We start from the raw sequence: 18,692 nt of genomic DNA, 5'->3' as shown, positions 1-18,692 counted from the left end.
ACGCTACTATGAATAAACTTCAACAAATATTTTTATACAAGTCATTTTGTGGGGATATGTGTTCATTTCTCTTTGGGTATATACTCAAAAGTGAAATTTCTGTATCTCACGGTAGATGTATATTTAATTTTAGAAGAAACTGGCAGTTATCCAAAAGTGGCTGCACCACTTTAAATACCTACACACAATTCATGAAAGTTCCAGTCACCCTACATCTTAACCAGTATATTTAGTTCTAATTTTAGTCATTGCAGTGGGTACAAACATTTCATTGTAGTTTTAATTAGCATTTTTCTGATGTATAATAATGTTGGCACTTTTTTGCATGTTTAGTTGATATATATCTTCTTTTGAAAGTTTATGTTCATATTTTTGTATATTTTTATTATGTTTGTCTTATGGAATTTAAAAAATTTTATTGTATTTTTAATCTGAAATATGTACTTTATATACTAATATATTGATTTTTTAAAAATAGGCTTTTTAATAGAAATCTTTTTTAAATTGAAGTACAGTTGAACTACAGTGTTTCAGGTATACAGCAAAGTGAAATAGACTATTTTTTAGAACAATTTTAGATTTACAGAAATGTTAAGAAGATAGTACAGATAGTTGCCATGTAACCTACACCCAGTGTCTCCTATGATTAACATCTTACATTAGTATGGTACATTTTGTATAATAATGAATTAATATTGATACATTATTATTAACTAAAATCCATCATTTATTTAGATTCCCTTAGTTTTTATGTAATGTCCTTTTTCTGTTCCAGGATTCCGTACAGGATACCATATTACATTTAGTTGTCCTGTCTTCTTAGGCTCTTCTTGGTTGTGACAATTTTTCATACTTCCCTAGTTTTTGATGGTCTTGACAGTATTGAGGAGTACTGGTTAGGTATTTTGTGGGATGCTCCTCTATTGAATTTTTAAAAATTCTTTTCTTATAATTAGACTGTGGTTACTTCTGTGGTTACACAAAAGTAAAATACCATTTTCCTCAGTATATGAAAGGTAAATACTAACAACATGATTTATCATTACTGATATTGACCTTGATCACCTGGCTGGGGTAGTGTTTGTCAAGCTTCTCCACTGTAAAATTACTGTTTGTTTTTTTTTTTTTCTACCTTTCCTGCTGTAGTCAAATTGTTGCAGCGTTGGCATTTAGGAACACTTTCAGTTGACCACTCTTTCTCTATGGTTTATGGGATATGTTTTAATGCTTTTTACTTGCTTGTTAATTTTTGTTTTGTTTCTATTCTTCTTAGAACTTCCTTACTTTCTACTCCAGGCTCATCTAGTATATTTCTCCAAAGAGTCTTGGAGGTTTTACTGGAGAATGTTATTTGAAAATACGATCTGGGTACCACTTTGTTTGTTACTACTGGGGTGTGGTTTCATTTAGGTCATCTCATCTGACAGTGCAAGGACATATGTGTGGGTACCAACCAGTATATAGGCACATACTTATAAATATTTCTATATGTAATCATCTGTATCTATATGAAGTGAAGTATGAGTACATACTGATGTCTCCAACTCATCTGGTACCACATAGATCAGTCTCATCTCATCCCCTTGCTTTTCTATAAACTCCAATGTCAAAATGAAGAGAACTGGCTCCCATTTATTTAATTTAATTCCAGTATATGTATATAGTATCACAGTTATTAACCCATATCCACATGCCCCATGGAAATATTTTATAAACTAGAATACATACAACTCCTTTTGTCTTTAATCTTGCAGATTCTGTTCATTCATTCATTTCCAAATTGGTTTATTTTGGCACCACTTCACCCTAATTTAAGTGAAGGTGTTTCATATATTTTTAATACTGTTAAAGTCTCATCATTGTATGGATTCCTTACTAGGGTCTCCCAACCTCCAAAATGATTTTTAAAATTTTGCATAAATTCAAGTTTACTTGTTGTGTTTTAAAGTTTATGGGTTTTGACAAGTGCATAATGGCATGTAGGCACCATTACACTATCGTACAGAATAGTTTCACCTTGATAAAATTCCTCTCTGCTTCACTCATACAACCCTCACAACTCACCCCAACCCCAGCTCCTGGCAACCACTGATCTCTTTTGTCTCTGTATACTTGCCTTTTCCAGAATGTCACGTAATTGGAACAGTATGGTATATAGACTTTTCAGACTGGATTTTTTTAACTTAGCAATGTACATTAAAGTTCCTCCAGATCTTTCATGGATTGATAGGTCGTTTATATTTTATTGCTAAATAATATTCCATTATATGGATTTCTACAATTAGGTTATCCATTTATCTTTTGAAGGACATCTTGTTTCTAGTTTTAAAGAAATTATGGCTAAAGGTGCTATAAATACTTGCGTGTGGGTTTTTGTATGGACATAAGTTTTCAAACCAGTTGGATAAATAAATACCTAGGAATGTGATTTTTGGATTGCACGGTGAGATTATGTTTGGCTTTGTAAGAAACGGCCAAACTGCCCTCCAGAGTGGCTGTACCTTCTCACCAGAAATGAATGAGGGTTTGTATTGATCTGAATTCTCATCAGCATGTGGTTTTGTCAAGTTTTGTTATTTTAGCCATTGATGTTGTCGTTTAATTAGTGTTGTTATTTTAGCAATTCTAATTGGTGAGTAGTGGTTTCTAAGTTTTTAAATATATGTATTTCCTAATAATACATGAGGTGGAACATCAGATATGTGTTCTGCAAATATTTTCTCCAAGTTGTGGCGTGTTGTTCTCTCGGCAGTGTCTGTTATGGACATCCGTTTGTTCTTACACTATTTGTTGAAGAGATTACTCTTTCTCCATGGAATTGCCTCTGCTGTTTCTTTGTCAAAAATCAGTTGTCTCTATTTCTGTGGGTCTATTTTTGGGCTCTCTCTTCTGTTCCATTGTTCTATATGTCTATTCTTTCACAATACCACACTGTCTTGTTTACTGTAGCTTTATAGTGAATCTTGAGTTTGTAGTGCCAGTTCTGTTGGTCCACACGGATATTCTTTCACTAATATCACACTGTCTTAATTACAGCATCCTTCTAATAATTCTTGAAATCAGGTAATGTGAGTATTCCAACTTTGTTCTTCTTCTTCAGTATCATGTTAGCTATTCTTCATCTTTTAGCTTTCCATATAAACTTTAGAATCCGTTTATCAATATTTTAAAAATTCCTCACTGGGATTTAGATTGGGATTGAATTGAATCCATATGTTAAACTTGGAAGAATTGACATCTTAATTATAATGAGTCTTCCGTTCTGTGAACAGAGACTCTGTCCTCATTCATCATTAATTTTTCTTGAGGGTCTTTTTTTAGATGTATATGTTATTTAGAAGTATCCTGCCTAAATTCTAAATATATAAGGATTATCCTGCTTCATTTCCATTATTTACCTCTAGTTTATTTAGTTGATATCTATCATTTTAAATATGTTAAAGTTTGTGTTTTGACCCAGAGTGTGCATATTTTGGCCAACGGCTCATTGTTCTTGAGAAGAATGTGTATTCTGCTGTTGTTGGATAGAGTATTCCATAAATGTCAATTAGATCAAGTTATTTAACAATAGGCAAGCAACTTAACTTTCCAGGATTCACATTTTTTCTTTTAAATTCTGTAAAAGGCTTTGCAGTTTGAAAGTTTAGCAAATCTGTTTTGTATTTAGTGGCCTATAATATATGTTTCTGCTACATGGTGGTAGAAGAGAGATGGGATAGGATTAAAAAAAACAGAACATGTTCATTTCAATATACTGCATCCTGGTAATTTTAATTATAATATGCAGCATGGGGGCGCACACACACACACACACACACACACACACACACACACAAGCAAATGGAAAAAACAGTAACAAAAACAAGATCTGTTTCATGACCTAGGTGGAGAGAAAAGTTAAAGGAACCCCAGTCCTATATAGGTGATATAGCCATACTTAGTAGAAAATTACAGAGAACCCTCGTCATTCCCTAGAAAGTTAAAGATTAGCAGTTCAGGGTAAGTCAGAATCCTCTAATGCTAAAAAGGTTAGCCTAAGAAAGGTTCTTGGGCATCACAGAAAATTTCTTTAAAGCAAAAGAATATAATCGCAAATCATCTGAAGACCCTATCGGTCTTTTTGTAATCACACAATTGAAGTTATCCTAAGAATCTACCAACATTTCTTGAGCTATTATAAATTCCCTTTTATAAATTTCCCTCCTATTATAATGTTCATTTGAATATATATTAAATTGTTGAATACCAGTCTCTCATTTCTGCTCTGAATGTCATTTGAAATATCCTTAAGTATCTGAAGGTCAGTAATGTTAAAATGAATATTTTCAACTGATAGTGTCTCTATTTGTGGCAGACACTTAAAAGGAGGCTGCATAATTTTCAGACTTTATATACGCCATTTAAAAGCACTTTCTCTTTCTGTATTCTATTCTGTCTCAAAGCCATACAAAGTCATTTTCCATTTTTAGCACTTACATTCTATTTACTCTTGAAAATGACCTTTTAGTGCTCCTTAGTTTTCAACTAATGTAAACTTACTGTATTCTGAAATGAACAAATAATGAAGGTTGCTTATACTTGGAACTCTTTTTGATATTGTTAAAAATCATATATAATCTTAATAGAATCCAAGAAATTCAAGTCCACTAGAACCATATTTTGTTATGTGTCTTAGTTTTCTTGTTTTAGCTTGGAACACACAGAAATGAGATTGCAAAAGACGACATGAAGTCTTTCAAGACCTCTCATTCCTTTCACATAGCACTTAGCATTGATTCATAATATCTTAGATCTGATCGGGGCATAAGACAAACTGTAATCTCAATAAATATGCTTGTTTTTACAATAGAGACACTAATGTTCATTGATATAAAGTACATTTTCAGGAATTAGCCAACTATTCATAGCAGAGCCTAGGCTTAAGTTAAATTTCTTTTCTTTTTTCCCATATCAATACATAGTTTTCCATTTTGTTAGGTCTGGGCTTGTTTATTTGATTTTACCTTTTGGGCAGTGGGGATGCATGTCCTGCCTTTCCTTGAAAGTACAGCATTTAACTCTGCCACAGATAGTAAGAGATTAATAAGTAGCTATTGTGGTTGTGGCCTTTTATCACTTTAATTTACCCTTAAGACATGCCTGTGAGTTATGAAAAGCTGTTACAGTTTTCAAAATTTATAGATTACCACATTGCCACACAAAGGTTTTTAGGACTAATATCAAAGTCTTTGTGGAATCGGGTCCAAAATTCAGTTCACTGACTTCCAATAATCATGCATTTTCCATGGAAACACAATGTCTTGTCAAATAATAACATTTGATTTTTTTCTCTTTTCCTTTGGAAATGTCCACCATATTGGTAACTAGCAAAGGGAATAGCCACATCCCCAGAGTACAGTACTATAATAGGAAAAGGGAAAAAAAAAAAAGATTTAGAGAGTAAAAGTAGAGTATTTGGAATGTCAAAAATAATAGCTATCATTCATACAGGAATTATGAAGTTGTTTAGCATGTTACAATTTTTTAAGAAATCTAAATTAAGCTATCAAAAAATAAGAATTAACTATCTTTTTGATCCTCTCTATTAATGCATTGATCTTTTAACATTTATTAAGCCTCTTAATCAGAATTCTTTTCATGTGAGATTAAATATTTTCCTGACATCTGGCTTCTAAATCTAATTGCCTGCTTTTCTCCATGAAATACCTTACTATTACAAAAGGTAACCTGATAAAAAATAATAAAGAATGGTGACCTGGCACATTTAGAAGAACCAAAAATATAATATTTCTTTTAGATTTACAACATAGTTTTAAACTATAATGTAGTATTAGCAGCAAGTGTAGCAGAAGTGGCATTAGTGAGCATAGTTCCAGAAGTAGCAGTATATATAGTGAGATTGGAACAAATGCATAGAAGCCTGTGTCCTACTCCACTCTCAATAATTGTTACTGTACTCTTGGCTAGGTCTTTTATAAAATTTTTAGTCTTTTTTGTGTTGTTTCCTTTTTTCTTATATGAGATGACTGGCTCGGCCTCTACATGCCTTTCCTACTCTAATGTGCTGAATCTACCATCTAAACATCTGCATTTTGGTTAGAGGTGTTATCTAATTCAATTCTTTACAAGTAGAGCGTTAATAAGCTTTAACAGGGAAGCTGGGTATATGACAGAAATGTGATCTAGACTGGTATCTCCCCCATCGATGGTACTGAACTAAAGAAGAGACAATAAGCCAACAAAAGCATATTGGAAGAACAATGAGTTGTGTAAACTTGAAATTTATGTAGAAGACAAAGCATTTCCAACAGAAACACTTTGGATTTGTGAAGACATTCGATTATAGGAATTTAACAAATGTTTAATGAATGAGAGGAGAAAAGTGAGTGTCAATTTAAAACAATGAATATAATTCGATTCTGAAGGTTGGGTTAATTGAATTTCCTCAGGCTATGAAAAAGAATCTGAATCCAGGAAATCAGAGGTCCAGTTCAAATTTAACTCACTTTTAGTTCGTAGGCCTTTTACTGCCTCAAGTCACTTTCTTCCGGAAGCTATTTTTCAAAAGTGGAAGATGAAGAGAGCTATTCTGAATGTGGAGTGAACTTAGGCCTGGAATCATGGAAAATAAAAGAATATTGTAAAATGGATTACCTATAACCATGTGACTCCAGTCGTATCTGGGAGGAGGAGAGTGTACAACAGATGCCTAGTTTAACATGTGAAATACAAAATATATAGAAACACCTCCTTATGACAGCACAATTCAGAAGAACACACAAGTGTATGTGAAGTGCCAAAGAAGCAACTCTACAGAATGGTAACTGAGTCTAGGAAAGTTAAGGGAAATTAGAGAGATCAAATATATTTCTTTTTAGGTAATTTTGAAACTCTCTCAATTGTCTTTATTTTTCATTTTCATCAGGTTTTTGCTGTAAATCTTAATGTCGTAGGTATTGATGACAATATCATTTGAACTACTAGTTTTTTTTAATTGTTTTTGTTAGATAACTGGGGTTTTTCAAGCTAAAGTTGTCAAAAATGAGATATCAACAACAGGTAGTCAAAGAACATGAATATGAACATGACAGAGAATTTCTAAAAACTATTTATGCATTTACTTGACTTCATGAGTTGCATGTATATTAAAACCTAAAATACATGCTGGAAAACAATGATTACTTAGAATTTATAATGTGAGCATATACATTTTCGGAGAACTCAGTGATTGCAGTTGCAGAATGATGAATGTATAGAGTAATTGTGTACTTTTGTTCACAAGTGAAAAAATATTTTTTGTGAGAAGGATACAAATAGTCTCCACTCGTGAAAATAGACGAATTTGTTTTAAAAATATCATATTCTCCATTTGTTCCTTTCTTGCTTGCTTTCTCAGAAGGTTATTTAAGAAAAAAACACATATGGAATAAAAATCTGGAGTATCAATCAGGGATTTTAGTTGTAAAGAGCATATTCAAAGTATATTGCATAGCTTAAAGAATATCTAGGTGAGCTGAAAACAAACTTGGAGCCCTCACAGTTGGAAACAGTGACATAAAACAGAGACAGCTGAAGAAAAGGCTGCTGCCCTCAGTGGGCACAGGCTCTGCAGACAGTGAGCAGTGGATACAAACGTCATACCGGCACCTCTGATATGTCCACTTCTAGAAGCTGGGTTTGCCATGGGGCCTGATTTCTTGTCACTAACTTATGATTGAAATTGGTGCCAGATGCTAGGTGACTTATCTGTGCCCTCACTGTACTGAATTATAAGGCTTTGAAAAGTGAAGGGGACATACTAGCATGTTCAAAGGCAAATACCTACTCCACTGGCAACAGCAGGCCATTTGGTAATCTCCTTGCCTTCAAATGGGACAAATTAATGTTATGCAAGTTAGTGATTCACACATCTTTACGATCTGCAAGCTGTAAGCTTGTTGAGCTATCGTGTCCAAGATCCTGCGGTTGGAGAGAGGGTTGGAACTGAGGCTGCTGTTGCTAGGTAGGTAAAAATATCTTGGGGGAACACTCCCAGTTTCTAATTCTGCACATAAAGAGCTTGGAAGTCACCACTCCATGCTAACAATAAGTAAAAAGCCAAACAGACTAAAGACTTAATAACTTTTTGGATTCCTAAGGGAGGTGAGAGCACAGAGAAAACCACGGCCCCCAAGATTGGAGAAACAGACAGGTGCATACAGGGAGTCACAAGGGGAAACTGCCATGGGAATCAGCGCTGGGGTAGGAAAACCTAAACTGGAGTTGATGACTTTCTGGAGGCTTAGTGCAGGCAACTCTTGAGAGCTAAAAATTCCAGAGGGACCCAGTCATCGGAAGGTACCCACAGTGTTGTAAGATTCACCTCCAGGAGTTTGACCAGATTCCCACAGTTAATATCAGAGAAAAACCCTTCATGTAGCGGGAGGAGGAAAGGAACCATTTTGTAATAAATCAGAACACATTGTCCTTCTTAACAAGATGGGCCCTCAGGAAAAGCTAGTTAGTTAACCAGAGCCTAAGATGCTGGCATATTATCAGAGCTTCACTGACCTTGGAGAAGGGAAATGCCCAACCTCAGTCAGCTCTAACCGTCCTGTCCCACCTAAGAGGAGAGAAAATAACTGAGCAACACTTGTGAAGTGAACAGTCCAGAGCTGTGGGTTCACGAAAATACTGAGACCTAATCATAATACTATATGAACTTTTCCCCTCTATACACACCTCACCACCATGTTAATAAAAGCCTATTTATAGAAGTTCCTTTTATCTGGTACATCATGACCAGCTATCAAGAGTAAGTTACAGGCCATACCCAAAGACAAAAAAAAAATTGAAGACAGAGCAAGCATCAGAACCAGATATGACTAGGATGTTGGAATTACCATACCAAGAATTTAAAATAACTAGAATTTATATGCTAAGGGCTATAACGGATAAAGTAGAAAGCTTTAAGAAGGGATAGACAATGTAAGTACAGAGATGGAAATCCTAAGAACCAAAAAGAAATGCTAAAGATAAAAAAACACTTGGGGTTATTTGTAGACTGGACTCAGCTGAGGAAAGACTCTCTGAGCTAGAGGGTATAACAACAGAATCCTGGAAAATGGAAAAGCAGAGAGAACAAAGACTGGAAAAAAACAATAGAATATCTAAGAACTGTATCTTACAACTACAAAGGTGTAACATTTGTGTAATAAGTATACCAGAGGGAGGAGAGAAAAAAAAAAGAAATATTTGAAACAATAATGACTGAGAATTTCCCCAAATTAATGTTAGACACCAAATCACACATCTAGGAAGTTCAGAGAAACCAAGCAGGATTAATGCCAGAAAAGCGTTACATAGGAATACCATTTTCAAACTACAGAAAATCAGAGATAAAGAAAAAAATCTTGAAAGAAGCTACAGGGGGGAAAAGAATGTATCTATATAGGAACAAAGATAAGAATTGCATCTGACTTCTCCCCAGAAACCATCCAACACGAAGATAATAGAGTGAAATATTTAAAGTGCTGAGAGAAGGGCTTCCCTGGTGGCGCAGTGGTTGAGAATCTGCCTGCCAATGCAGGGGACACGGGTTCGCGCCCTGGTCTGGGAAGATCCCACATGCCGCGGAGCAACTGGGCCCGTGAGCCACAATTACTGAGCCTGCGCGTCTGGAGCCTGTGCTCCGCAACAAGAGAGGCCGCGATAGTGAGAGGCCCGCGCACCGCGATGAAGAGTGGCCCCCGCTCTCCGCAACTAGAGAAAGCCCTCGCACAGAAACGAAGACCCAACACAGCCATAAATAAATAAATAAATAAATAAAATATTAAAAAAAAAAAAAAAAAGTGCTGAGAGGAAAAAAACCCACTAACATAGTATTCTGTACCCTGAAAAATTATTCTTCAGGGATGAAGGAAAAATTTAAGACTTTCCTGGACAAACAAAAATTGAGGGAATTTATTGTCAGACTTGCCTTGTAAGAAATGTTGAAATAAGTTCTTTAGAAAGAAGGAAAATAATACAAGACAGAAATACAGATCTACATAAAGAACGGAAGAACATGGAAGGAAGAATAAAGTAAAAATTTTATTATTTTTATTCTTAATTGATCTAACAGATAATAGTTTGTTCAAAAAATAATAGCAACAATGTATTCAATTATGTATGTTTATGTATATACTTGGGGATATTTATATATCTACGTACCTATCCTTATGTATATGTTATATTAATGTAATGAATGAAAGCATTGGTAACAGGGATGAGAGGAAGAAATTAGGACTATTCTGTTATTCTAAAGCACTCACACTGCCTGTGAAATGATCTGGTGTTATTTGAAAGTCGGCTTGGATTAGTTGCAAGTGTATATTGCAAACTCTAGGACAACCACCAAAATAAGTTAAAAAAAAAAGTAATTAGTACAACTGGTATGTTAAGAAGGAGAGAAAATGGAACCATAAAATTCTCAGTTAAATCCACAAAAGGCAGAAAAAATGTGGAAGACAAGAGTAGGAAGAAAGAACAAGGGCAACAAATAGAAAAAAAGTTACAAATATGGTAGATGTTAATCCAGCTATATCAATAATCACTTTGAGTGTCACTGGTCTAATGTGCCAATTAAATGACAGAGATTTTGAGAGTGGATTAAAAATGTGACCCAAATATATGTTGTCCATGAGAAATGCACTTTAAATAAAAAGATACATATAGATTAAAAGTAAATGGATGGAGAAAATTATACTGTGTTAATACTAATCAAAAGAAAGCAGGAGTAGCTATATTAGTCCCAAGCAGCCAACTTCAAAGCAAAGAAAGTTATCAGAGGTGAAGAAGGCATTTCATAATGTTAAAGGGGTCAATTCTCTGTGAAGACGTAACAATTCTTAATGTGTATGCACCTAACAACACAGTGTCAAACTATGTAAGGCACAAACTGGTACATCTGCACGGAGGAATAAATGAAACCACTATCACAGTTAAAGATTTCAACACACCTCTCTCAGAAATGGACAGATCCAGCAATAAGGATATAGGTGAACTCAACAACGCCATCAATCAATTGGATATTATTAACATCAGTAGACTACTTAACCTAAAAATAGGAGTATACACATTCTTCGCAAGCTCACATGAATATTCACCAATATAGACCACATTCTGGGCCATAAAACACACCTTAACAAAATTTCAATATTAGAAATGATATAGTGTCTGCTCTCAGATCACAATGGAATTAAATTGTAAATCAATAATAGAAAACTGCAGAATCCCCAAGTAAGTGGAGAGTAAACAGCACACTTCTAAATAACACATGGGTCAAAGAAGAAATCTCAAGAGAAATAAAAAATATTTTTAACTAAATGAGGGCAAACACTACTTAAATAATTGGTAGGATGCAGCAAAACCAGGGCTTAGAAAGAAATTTACAACATTAAATGCATATTAAAAACAGAGAGCTCTATAATCAATCATCTAAGTTTCCACCTTAGTAAACTATAAACATTAGGGCAAACTAAATATAAAGTGAGCAGAAATTTAAAAGAATAAGAATTAGAGCAGAAATAAATGAAATTGAAAACAGGAAATTAATAGAGAAAATCAATAAAACCAAAAGCTGTTTCTTTGAAAAGATCAATAATACCAGTAAGCCTCTAGCCAGGCTAACTAAGAAAAAAGAAAAAAAGAAAAAGAAGAGAAAGGACCAAAGTTCTAATATCAGTAATTAAAGCGAAAACATCACTATAGATCCCATGGAAATTAATAGGATTCCAAAGGAACACTATGGACAACTGTATGCTCACTAGTTTGATAACCTAGCTGAAATGGAGCAATTCCTTGAAAGACACAATCCTCCAGACACGAAAAAGATCAGTGGTTGTTGGGGGAGAAGGGAAAAGAGAAGAATCCGCAAAGCCCAGAGGATTATTTGGACAATGAAAATGCTCTGTATTATGTTATAATGATGGATATATGTGATCATATATTTGTCCAAATCCGTAGAATGCACACCACCAAGAGTGAGACCTCAGGTACTATGCTTCGGAGTTTGAATGGTTACAATGTGTCATTGTAAGTTCATTCTTGGTAAGAAATATACCATATACCGTTTTGGTGAGTGATAGTGATAATTGTGGCAGCTACACGTGTGGGTGCAAAGTGTACGTTGGAAATCTCTCAAGTTTTTTATAAATCTAAAACTGGCCTAAGAAAGTTTTTAATTAATTGGCTAATTACCTAATTAATTTCTCATTGAACACCCACACGCACAGAAATCTGTAGGGATGTGAACTTAAGAAAAATTAAGACTATCTCACATCTAGTCACCCAAACCTCATTCTTCATTGTGTGTACTTATCACACCATTAATTCTTTTGATTAGGAACAAATAAGATAAAATATTAAGAAAATGTGATTCAGTCTTTTTTCTCCTGCTTTTTATATGGATAACTTATTATAATATATTTTAGCAAATAATAGTACTTTATAATAGTTTACTGTGTGCTAGGCACTGTTTTACATATTTTATACCTAATAACTCAATCATCACAAATTATGAAATATTTACTGAAATCTTTGATGCTGTTTTATAGATAGGGGAAATAAAGTATTGAGAGTTGAAGTAAATTTCCCAAGACAACACACCTAGTAAGCAGAGGAACTGAGCTTGAACCTATGCAGGCTGGGTATAGAGTCTGTGTTCCTCAGTGCTGTTCTATTTTGCCTAAATTCGACCCTACAGTAGGAATCAGGGATTCAAAGGGAAGGCAGTTGGGAGCTTCTGAATTTAGAAATGGCTATACTGTCAACAGTGTTTAATGATTAAAGCAACTTTAAATCCATGTTTGCCTGGGACTCTCCTGGGTTTTTAAGTCCCCCTTTTATTCTCAAAATTCCCTTGTTTGGGAAATAAATAACAAGTTCATCTTACAAATAACGCATTTGTGCTATTAGAATACAGGCTTACATTTCAGAGTTAACAATAAACAGAATATGAAGTGTTGAAATTAAGGCTACCACAGACCCTCTTATTCTTTGGAGGTTAGCTATTATACTTGCACATAAAATCAAAGTTTGATAAATATATGAAATATTTGGGAGCACCCATGCAAGTAGAGATTATTAATTGATATTATTGATGGAATTGATGCATGCTAAATTTTTCTTCCATATATTTACACAATAGGGAAAGAATTCACTGACCTACTTTCCTGTTTTTAATTTAGTGATGCATTTTAGTGAATGAAAGTTGTGGTTTTTAATCTTACCTCACATTTGATAAATTATGAGAGTACACAAAACTAGAATATAGATGAAGCTTCCAGTTTGTTTTAGGAAAAATATATTGTATGAATTTAAAATATTTTAAAATTTACCATCGTTATTCTCCAAAATTCCAAACTGTATGGCCTTTTATTTAAGGTATGACTAGAAAACTTCCAACACCCTTTGTGAAAGGAAACATTATGACAATAAGTAAGTAGATTATAGCTGCAGTAGTTTATTATTTTATCAACTGAACAACCTTGCCAACCCTCTTCTCCCCCCACAAAACTTAGAAAAACCTTTGGGGAGTAATTTATAGATCGTGAATTAAACAATAAATCCTTCTCATTTATGTAACATGGTGATTATAATAAATTATATATTTATAATTTGACCCATCAATGTATTTAGGTACCTCTATAAGAGATCAACAAACATTTAATATAAAATAGTTTAAACCTATTTATATAAAACCAGTAAGCTATTGAAATAAAAAAAACACACATAGAAGTAAAGAACAAGATTTTCATAAAGGAACAATAACACAATTTAGACAAGTTTACTCTAAAAAATAAAGCATGAATGTATATAATTTGCATTGGGTAATTGGTGCCATCACTCAGGGCTGGCTGACAATAAGTTTATATATGTATGTATTTCATAAATCTCATGTTGTTTTTCATTTTTCAATCTCCATTTTCTCATTTGAGTGATGATTTTTATGTTTGTTATATAAGGTTATGAGTGATGTTAATGAGAGCACCTGTCAGAAACACGGAAAGCATCAACCTTGTCATTACTAGGGCATAGGTTAAAGTTGCTTCTTAGCAAAATACATGAGGGGAATCAGAAGTGATTTGGTATTCTGAAGTAGAAAATTAGCTGCTTAAATGCATTTTATAGTTTTCAATTTTCAATAGTATTTTGTTGAAACATTGTCAACAGAAAATTCCCATTTGTTTAGGCTTCTCTAGTTCATAGACACTTTACCTCTAAACATTTTGTTTCTTCCTAAAGATATTTCATTGGTACTTTATATCCAAACGGGTAAGGATTTTCTTCTTAGATAAATGAATAATTGAAGTGAACATTTCAAAAAACATCAGCTTTCTATGTTTTCGTTTGATGAAAGCCTCCTTTTCAAGATAAAACAAATAGTAAGTGTAGCCACTTTAAGCAATATTCCTATGTTAATGCGTGCAGTGTGTTTCCCATTCAAAGCCTGAAAGTGCCTCAATCAATCTTATTTATCACCGGGTTATTGAAAACAGAGCATGGTTTCTTCCACCTTTCTGCTTTACTTTGCAATGCTACTACAGTCAGACCAGATCAGGAGTAGAGAGAGTATATAGGTAAGTGGAAAACAGGGATTGCAAATACAAGGATGAGCAGGGTTTGGAACTAATCAAGAACCTTGGCAGCTGGTCATATGCACCCCAAAGGAACAAGAATTAGCTAGTATGTATGACGAGCATTCCTGGGATTGGATTTGGATGGTGCTTGCTTTTAGGGTGGCAGGGATGGGAAGCCCAGGGCATAAGAGTGGTTAAATAAGAATTCATAGACCTGACGGCACTTTCTCAGACGTGGGAGTTTAACACCTTGGCAAAGACTCAGGGTATGGGACAAGTTCACTGCTGGAGTGTCTCTTAGAAACCTGGGGAAAAGAATTGTCCACACTGAGCAAAGTGGAAATGCCTGAGTTTGCTTGGCACACAGTACAAGGAGGAGTCAAAATGGCTCAGAAAAGTGATTTTGCAGGTAGGAATATATTATTATGTGAGACCAGACCACCCACCAGAGGATTATATTCTACAAGGATGCCCAGGGGACACATCCGTTCACCAAAGCCATCAGGAGCACGTTGGTGAAAGGGATGCTGGCACGATTATGTTCAATGATGGCTTTCTTCCGTAGGCCAGACTGATGGTAAGACAGTGATCACAGAGCTTGATATTATAGCAGTAGAGAAGCTGGGACCCCAAAGCAAGAGAGAAGAGGTGGGAGTTTTTAACCTCCAGAAGCCAGGGGACCAAAATTGCTGTAGTGACTTGCATGTCAGAAAGATAAGCAAGGGTCTTGATCCACAGGGAGTTAAGGAGAAGGTTAATAGAACACAGTGTCTCTAAAAACAAATCAGGGAATTCCCTTTTCCTTTCCTTGGGAGTGTATTTATTCTGTTGCAATATAAGTCTTTTCAAGACTATAGATATATATAATCTTATATATACAAACATGTCAGTGTTCTCTACCAAACTGAGAGAAGCCTAAGGTGGAAAGCAAAATCACCATAGTCCATTGTTTTCTTTGTTGTTCAGTGTGTGTTACTTCACCATCTGTGCGCACCCAAATTTATTTATTCATTCATTCATTCATTTATTCATTGACTCAGTTGATGTTTCTTGAAGGTCTATTAGCATGGTAGGTTTACTGGAGATACAGCAGGGAACAAAGTAAAATTTCTGCCCGCTTGGCTCTTTCATTCTGTGAAAAAGAGGAACAGAGAAATTATTGTGTCAGTATTAGGTTGCTTTGGAGAAGAATAAAGCTGTGTTAGTGGGATGAGGTGCCCAGAGTTGGTAGTGGGGTGTAGCTTTATTGTACTCTTTTCTCTCTCCCCACTAAACTACAGAATAATTTTCACCCTAGGCTGCAGAAATTTTTAAAAATTTATAAGAGATAGTAGTAGTCACAATTTGTATTAATTATGGAATAGAAGATCCCATCATTGTTTGGTAGAGGAAGCATTTGAAGAAATCAGATAAAAGAATTTACTTTTCTGTGGACCAGCACTGGGTCCTCTGCCTATATACTACCCTAAAGTCCTTGCACCAATATCTTGCACCCTTTTAGTTAAATTATAAGGCTCGTAAGAAAAGAATTGATTTAAACTTCTGTTTGATCTTTGTAATAAATGTGTTCTGAACATCCAGCTGAAAACAATGATTTCTCCAAAGATGTAGATTTGAATATTCATAGACACACAAAAAAGTCAACCAGACATTCGAGTTCTGGTCTCAGGTTTTGATTTCCATGAAGTGTTTAAACATTGACAGAGTAAATTACTATCATCAGTAAAAGCTGATGCTACAGCCTTTTTTACTCTTACTGTAGCAAGGCAGTGATGGCTGCCACTTCAGTGATAATAATCTCACACACTGTTAAATTCTATCACACTAATAGCCTAATTTAGTCAAAGCCAATGCCACACTGATCTTACTGGGGTTTCCAGTTCAGAGAAGATAGAAATTGTCTCCAAAATAGAGATAATCAGTGACCCTTCTCTCTCTCTCCTCTCTCTCTCTCTCTCTTTTTTCAACACCAGAGAACATGTAATGCTTTCCCCTTGCTATTTGTAAGGTGCTTATCCTGCCCCCTAACAAATACCTCAGTCTTCATTGGCATTTGCTGCTGCCCTGAAGAAGGGATTTGGCAGCAATTTGAAAAATGACAGTGGCGTTATTAGGAAGACCTGATGTTCCGTGGCATTTTTTGTCATTCTGCCTTTTCCCAATAGCTGGGTAGGAACACTAATGTGACAGCAAGCTACCTAACCTTATGTGACCTGGGATTAATTAGCTTGCCTGGGCCTTGTGGAATTATCTGTAACATGAGCCAAATAGAACAGAAACGACAAAACCATGCTGATAATATAAGTTACAGAACATTCAATTTTGACAGAATTTTCATTTTGACAGATACATTTCAAACTGCAATTTCATTGTTACTTCGAAAAACAAGATTTTAATCTTGAAAAAGTGATTATATATTGCAGTTAGATCAGGGATTTTGTTAGTGATATGAGAGATAAATAACATGTTGGTAAGTGTTGCTCTTAAATCACTGGTAAAGTGACCATATAACAATGATGAGTAAGTTAAAATTGCTTGAAAGTCATATTTCCAGTTGGATCAAATGCACTCTGCAGCAGCCATCTGCAGTCAAATCTATGCTAGGTGATGGGAAAGTAAAAGAAAATGCCTCAGTGAAAAGGTCCTTTAACTAGATGCTGATAATTGTGACCAGATTGCTTGTGCTCTAGTCTAACATCAGTATAGTTCTCAGTCATGTGTTTATTCAAAAATGATAAGGCACCGAAACAAAAAGAGGCTAAATTTGAGTGCTCAGCATAAGAAATATGGCTGTGTTTAAATAGCTTTGGACTTAAAGAAATCTGATTAGGGGCAAGAATAAGACTACTGATGAGTAAGTAATGGAAGAGGAGAAGTATGGCTTTCATGTTCCTTTTGGCTGGCCCTGTACTGAGAGAGCAGATTTTCAGCCAGTATCTCTACTGTCATCCTAGTGATGGGTGCTTTGGGCTCCATCTCTCTGGTTATCTCCAGATGCTTGGCTCCAAAAAGGGTATTTATGGCATCAACAAGTAGGGCAAGAATAAATGGGATAAATAAAACTCTGTCACCAGAATCAGTACATTGGGGACAACAAACCAGAACATGGAACAACATTCTTCCAACTTGTAAACCATTCATCGTCTTCATCTGATTGCTTTTGTCTCATGCATATTAAACACACCTGGAATTCCAGTGAGTGGCTATGAGGTCAGCCAAATTATTGATTAGATTGTCATTGTTGTGTGAGCTACAATTGTTGTTGTTTTCTTTCTCTGAAAAAAGGTCTAGAAAATATCAGTTATGCACAGGTCCTTTACACTAGTTTTGATTTTGGTAGTTTGCTCTGAGTAATTAAAATCTTGGAAAACATTTCTTCATGGTACCATGGAAGGGGGAAGCGATTTTAGTAGGCTTCCCTATCTCTCAGAGTTAAATTGACCCTAAAGCATTTTTGCAAGAAATCATAATACCAAATATTCAAAAAGAACCAAAGTACAGACAGTGAAACAAAGAGATGCTGGCGTATATTTATTTCTTCTGAAGCCTAAAATTAACGATAAGTAGTGTAATGATACACAAAAACAATATGGAAATATTCCAAGTATTCCAGCCGTGTTCAACACCCACTTCTTCTTGCCTAAACAAGTACATCATTCTGGCAGTGCTTTTCTCTTCCCTGCATATTTTATTTTTCCTTCTCTACTGGCTCATTACCATCAATAAAACTTCTCTATTTCACAACTGTTTGACTTGACCTTTGCCTCAAGTTTCTGCCCATTCCTCTGTTGCCCTTTATAGCAAAACTCACTGAGAGTATTATCCAGAGTTGATTACAGTGCCTCTCCAAGTTCCCTTTAACCCACTCTAATCAAGTTTTACCCTAACATGACACTCTAGCTCTTTTGTCAAAGTAGCCAGTCACCTCCATGTGATTAAATTCAGTATCAATTCTCAGTCATAATCTTAATTAATGAGTTTCTGGAATATTCAGAAGCTGTTCCTGGGTATCAAGAGACCACTGCTCTACTACCATTGTGCTTGCTGTGTTCTCTGTTACCCTTTATTAAAGCTCATAAATATGGCACTTTG

At 35.0% G+C, this 18,692-nt stretch overlaps 1 pseudogene; it reads left to right on the top strand.

The window, feature by feature from the left end:
• Positions 1 to 18,692, top strand: part of LOC132371299 (protein ILRUN-like) — a 362,845-nt pseudogene that overhangs the window by 98,749 nt on the left and 245,404 nt on the right.

The sequence above is a fragment of the Balaenoptera ricei genome, chromosome 9 (genome assembly GCF_028023285.1).
Source record: "Balaenoptera ricei isolate mBalRic1 chromosome 9, mBalRic1.hap2, whole genome shotgun sequence".
Classification (NCBI taxonomy): Eukaryota; Metazoa; Chordata; class Mammalia; order Artiodactyla; family Balaenopteridae; genus Balaenoptera; species Balaenoptera ricei.
Note: the sequence above shows the minus strand (reverse complement) of the source record. Positions and strands in the feature narration are given on the sequence as shown.